Genomic DNA, 6585 nt, shown 5'->3' on the forward strand with positions numbered 1-6585 from the left:
ATCCGAAAGTTAAGTTAAAGTAAAAGACCACTGACATTGTTAAGAAATAGTGCAAATCGCAACGGTAGGAGAGTACAAGAAGAGATGTAACACTGTTGAAAACATTCACAAAGTTATCGGTCGGTGAGACCAAGTCTTCGTCCGAGAGACCGAGGCAATTATAAGGAAAGTGCCGCATCAGATCACCAAAGCAAGTAATAATTATCATTTTCATATTCCTCTAGTTTTCGTTCAATCTCTACTTTCCTAGCCAGTTTCAGAGATTTTTCTCACCTCAACTTTTTCTCACCTTAGAAATTTAAGAAAACGCGTTCAGTGTAGAGTCACAATAAGGCGCGTTCCATTTGACCAAAAATTCCGGTTTGAATTACCGAAATTTTCGTATACCGAATGGAACGGTATATTTAACCAGGCCGGACCGATCGCGCTCTATTCCCGCCTGGGAACATTTCCCGCCATTATTACTCGACAAAATTCTGAAGAATAATGATGAAGTGGCTGTCGTAAGTGCAATAAGCTGCTTCATGCGAAGATTAACACACATTTAGGTCGATCTTTTGTAAGTAAATTCTTCCAGGATATTTACCTGACAGACTTAAGAATTATTTTCGTGAGATATTAATAAATGCGGAGGATTATGCAAACTGGGCAAATGCCCACGGTAATTTCGAAACGAACAGTCTACAATTTTTCATAAAAGCATATCCTAAGGTTTTCGAGGAGGATAGGCCGCAATCAATAAAAGGCTCGAACTGTGACAGACCGCTTTGCACCCATCGACTCGCCGCCATCTTGTAGCTTTCACGCACGACTAGAGGAACTGGGGGCGATTCAGAACGGGTGGTAAACGTCAAATGAAACGGAAAATTTCCGAAATTTCCAAATTTCCAGAAAAAAGGACAACCTTGAGAGGTTCATCGAAATTTACGCAATGGGTTTCCGGACGTTTTCTCTTCCATTTGATTTTGAACAGGAATTTTCGGAAATTTTAGTCGAATGGAATGCGCCCTACACCGGCCACAAGGATGATCTTTCAAAACATTTAATCACGGCTTGAATCATGCAAAAATTCATAGTCCCTTCATACAGCTGGATAATTTTGTGACTTTCAGTGTCCGAAGTCGGCTGGGTCTGATAAACCTTACCGAGACCTCAATAAAATATTATTCTGGATATCACAAAAACCGAGTATAATAATTATTTTATTATGCATTGAATGGTGAAAAAAAAAAGTCAATCTCTTTGCTTCTTCACTGACGGCAAGCAGCACAAAGCGTGCGAACTTGACATGATTTCCTTAAGAAATCATGCGCCGCGGTTATACATGACATGACTACCAGTAACCTTGAGTGTCCTTGACATGAGTATTGTATAATCTGTAATCAGACGTCACGGGCGCTAATTTGGAAAATTAGCTAAAATTAACCGTATGCTTTCGGCCAATCAGAAAAGAGATAGCGAGCTCAATGTATATATAATAAAGTCTAATGACAATCTTCTGATTTATACGGCTTAAATGCCAATATTCTTACCTTATGGTGAATTTTTTTTCTTTCTCGAAAAACAAATTCAGAGCAAGGTTTACTTAGGCCTTAGGGTAAAACTGTTTTCTTCAGCCTTCTTATTAATTAGAAAACTGTTAACTACGCTGTGGCGCGTTGACCATAAGTCAGTTTATGCAACAAGTAATGAAAAAGAGCTGAAGAGAGATGTATGTCCATCATAGGCATTTCTGTGTTCGATTATACTGCAAAGACAATACTACAGCAATACGCAGAGATTGACAAAGCAAGTGGCCAGTTAAAATCCAGGATATTGGTCACATCCATCACATGGTCAGATATCTCAGCTCAGTGCCCACATACCATTTCTCGTGGCATTACAACAGAATGCAAACCACTCAATAAAATTGGCTTATTTGAGCCACGTGATGGAAATCCTGCCTTGTCTTATTTCTGTAACTTTTACAACAGCTAAAACTACAATGCAATCCAATTTCATTATCACAGCAATCACGGAGCTCGAAAGTTGTACAATTACCAACAACCAACAACAACAACCACAACAACAAGAGCTTTATTTATCCCAAATTTACTTATCCCTCATACAATTCACCAGATTATGTCGTAAATTGTGGAATTATATTACAATTTCATCTGCAGGTAGTGCTTACTTTCGTTTCGTCCCAATTGATATTTTCCTGTTGAGCTCCTCTGCATGTTTTTTCTTTACTTCTCGAACACAATCAACTCGTTCATACACGCAGGAATGAATCCTGCATTCAAAAGAAATTTGTTTAAAATTTTGTCTTGCAACTGAGAAAGCGAAGAGTTGGGGTCGTGGCTGTCTTTACACAAACTGAAGTTGTCGAGTTCCAGAGCACATTTTACAACGAAACCGAGAGTGGAAAAAAAACGCGTCAGCTTTAATTTGAGGAACCGTGCTTTTCCTGAAGGTAGCGCGTTGACCATAAGTCAGTTTATGCAACAAGTAATGAAAAAGAGCTGAAGAGAGATGTATGTCCATCATAGGCATTTCTGTGTTCGATTATAATGCAAAGACAATACTACAATACGTAGAGATTGACAAAGCAAGTGGCCAGTTAGAATCCAGGATATTGGTCACATCCATCACATGGTCAGATATCTCAGCTCAGTGCCCACATAGCATTTCTCGTGGCACTACAACAGAATGCAAACCACTCAATAAAATTGGCTTATTTGAGCCACGTGATGGAAATCCTGCCTTGTCTTATTTCTGTAACTTTTACCACAGCTAAAACTACAATGCAATCCAATTTCATTATCACAACAATCACGGAGCTCGAAAGTTGTACAATTACCAACAACCAACAACAACAACCACAACAACAAGAGCTTTATTTATCCCAAATTTACTTATCCCTCATACAATTCACCAGATTATGTCGTAAATTGTGGAATTATATTACAATTTCATCTGCAGGTAATGCCCACTTTCGTTTCGTCCCAATTGATATTTTCTTGTTGAGCTCCTCTGCATGTTTTTTCTTTACTTCTCGAACACAATCAACTCGTTCATACACGCAGGAATGAATCCTGCCTTCAAAAGAAATTTGTTTAAAATTTTGTCTTGCAACTGAGAAAGCGAAGAGTTGGTGTCGTGGCTGTCTTTACACAAACTGAAGTTGTCGAGTTCCAGAGCACATTTTTACAACGAAACCGAGAGTGGAAAAAAAACGCGTCAGCTTTAATTTGAGGAACCGTGCTTTTCCTAAAGGTAGCGAGTTTATCAAGTAAAAGATCTGCACAGGCAACCGGAATTGTTCCCACTAACCAAGCTTCAGATTACTGCTGATGACGACAAATGTCATCTTGTTGGAATAAGACCACAAGCGTCTCTTCGCACTAAATAGGTTCTCAAACAATTGATCAATAAAGAACATGATAAGCTAGCACTTACATAAGACCATTTTTTTACGACTTAGACGAAGGGCACGTTTTAGTGGAAGATTGAAGATGGAATTTCTACCTTTTCTGCCCGCAAAATTCTACATTTCTATCACGCCGAAACTAAAAGATACGCGGAAATAAAACTGGAGCCTGGATGATGCTGTATGGGGCCCAAATTTGCCTACCTGGCAGCGAATCTAGAACACTTGCTGGTCGATCATTGAAATGGGAATCAAAATTACTGAGCGGGGGTAGCTGAACTCGAGCAATGGAACCAATTGTCAAAAAAAAAGGAAGAAGAACTGAGAAGAACTGTCGCCGAAACAAAAAAGTACAGACTGCTATAGAAATATCGTCAACGATAAACTAACGAATATGTAAATTTTGAATATTGGTGGGGCAATCGTCATCTCCACAGGTGAAAGCGAAATACTGGAATTAAAATGTGACGCCGCATTGCTGGAACCTAGCTAGAAGCGAAATTAACAACTTTGGTGAAGCTTAACACCAAACCGTAGAGCAGTAAGATCAATTTCATGCTAAGTTTGGCGCCCTTCTGTCTATGATGTCGGACGATTTGAACTCACGAAGTCTCAGTTTGATCGTTGTAGAAGTCAGCTTCCTCATAACCTTGAACGTTATGTCTCTAATTGGAAACACCTTGGTTTGTATTTCGGTTTACAAGAATGCTCGACTCCGAACGACAACAAACTTGTACATTATCGCTTTGGCCGCGAGCGATTTACTCTCTGCTGTGTTTGTGATGCCCATAAGCGTGAGCGTATTGATAACAGGCGACTGGATTCTCGGCGGAACGCTTTGCCAACTTCACGCCTTCTTCAGCCTGTTTGTTATCTACGTTTCTCCTGTGACAATGGGATTAACAGCTGTAAATCGGTATGTGAGAATCTGCAAGTCGGATCAGCAGTACAAGAGACTGTTTTCAGCGAGAAAGTCACGCGCTTTGCTTGCCTCCGTGTGGAGCTTCGTTGCATGTTACACGGTGGTTCCTCGATTATTTGGTCTTCAAGCGTACGAATTCGTCCCAGGTTACGCCCAGTGCTCCATCGCACATCTCAGCGAAACCGGCAAATCTATTCACTATGGCATCGTCGTTACGTTGTTCTTTTTAACACCGTTGATATCAACTACATTCAGCTACACAAAAGTCGCGAAGATGATCCGAAAGCACAATGCATCTGCAACTGCGATGATTCAAAGACGAGAAAACGCTAGGGAAAGAAGTGGAAAATGGCGAAAAAGCAAGGGTATCACCAGTCATGAGATCAAACTCAGCAAGTCGCTATTTGCAGTCGTCTTCGCCTTCATGATCTGTTGGGTTCCGTTCTGGATCATCGTCATCCTCCGTCGCTTTCGCCTTGTGGCAATGATGCCTCGAAACGTTGAGCTGTTTGTATTTTTCTCTTTTATTTGTCAAATACAATCAACCCTTTCATATACGCTGGGATGAATCCTGCATTTCGAACAGAATTCCGCAAGATTGTCCTCTGTAAACACTGGCATGAAGTTGAGGTAGCTGATAACAGGAAAGCAATGAGTGAGGATGCAGCTGAGACTCCAAACATGGAATTATTTCGTCGCGTGCGCCGACCGAATTTTCATCACGATACTTCTTTGATCAGTCTTTCGGTCGAAACAAGTGAAATTTGTCGAATAAAGTCGGTAGATCTAGGACTTGGACTTTCCATATCAGAAACTACCTGTTTATAGAGGCGAATGATCAACTGGTTCATTTAAAAAAGTTGAGTTCGCATTGATCCCGCCATTATTAGTTTCATTGGGCTTGTATCTGAATTTTCCTTCATTCAAAACTATGGTTTTCTAGAGCAGCCAGACATGTAATATTTTCTTGTTTATCGGCTAAACGCGCCATTTTATATAAATGAGCCAATTTACCGCGGCCAATTACAATTATTGACAAATGTCAATACAAAGGGGAGCACACGGAATTAAACTAATTCAATATTTTAACCGATGTGCAAGGGCCTATTATCAGGAGATTTTAACCCATGCTCAACTGACCAATTGTATACCAAATTACCTTGATTTTCAGCCCCTTTCATAATTTAGCATCGATGGGCCGGTTGGAATTTACGAGGCTTTCGTAACTTTGTCCAATAAACTGATGCAGTGCTCAAATATTGTTTTGCAGTAATTGGATTGCTCTTAAAGGGGCTACCTCATGCTATTCTACGTAATTTTGTTTAATTTTGCTAATTATGAGCTCTAAACGTTAGAAATTGGCAGACAAAGGGTCTTTCATTTGCAGTATCATGGCCACATAACACCTGAAAATGATGTTCCAGCTGAGTAAATGACATTTTAATGCATGCAAATAAACTGACATACCGTAAATTTGAAAAAAAGGTGGACCGACGTTTTTCAAATTGACTCGAATGCATGCTATTTAAATCCTCTCCAGTTTTGTCCACCCATGCCCCTTCTTGACCTTCCTGTGTTTTGCTGGAGTTCTTCTATAGTTTTGAGAAGTTATTTTGATATTTTAGTTAATTCTATGACTATTTGATCAGTGCTGAAATTGCCTAAAATTGCGTGACCTGTCCCCTGCAATTGAGCTCCCCGTGGGGATACAAACCCAGCAGTCGTATAACTTTGCGACTTCTGTGACCAGCTAAGGCTTTTCAGGTGGCTAGTGCATCACCCAACGGCCTCAAGTTTCTCACTGTTAGGTCCATTATCTGGAGTGCAACCAGCCCAGTATATCGGCAATCTTCGCAAGATGACTGCAGAAGACAGGAATGTTGCCTCTTGCAGGCTGTTAATGCCTAGATCTTGCAGCTTTAAGATGTTTTAAGTTGCTGTTGTTTTTAAGTTGCTGTCATCCTTTCTCATCAGTCAGCCTCTTCACTCCACTTGCTGTCTTTACGGTAAGACAGATCCTCTTGCAGGTGGCTACACACCATTTAATCTTGGTTCTCATCTGGTCTACTGTGAACGGGAATGAATCTTCATATTGTTCGTTCAGTTTATTTAACACAGACTGATAAGCCTCTGTGTTGTATGCTTTCTTGGTGTTCGTGAAAACCAGCTTCCGAAGAATGTTCTCGTCATTGACGATTATGTTTACCATGTCAGTCACCTGGATCTCCAACGAAGTTGCTTTCCTACCACG

General features: G+C 40.4%; 1 pseudogene; it reads left to right on the forward strand.

Moving 5' to 3' along the window:
- The first annotated feature begins 3921 nt into the window (after window positions 1-3921).
- Window positions 3922-5761, forward strand: LOC137979442 (melatonin receptor type 1B-B-like; annotated as a pseudogene).
- The last annotated feature ends 824 nt before the right edge of the window (window positions 5762-6585 follow it).

Source organism: Montipora foliosa, chromosome 12, assembly GCF_036669935.1.
Source record: "Montipora foliosa isolate CH-2021 chromosome 12, ASM3666993v2, whole genome shotgun sequence".
NCBI classification, from domain to species: domain Eukaryota; kingdom Metazoa; phylum Cnidaria; class Anthozoa; order Scleractinia; family Acroporidae; genus Montipora; species Montipora foliosa.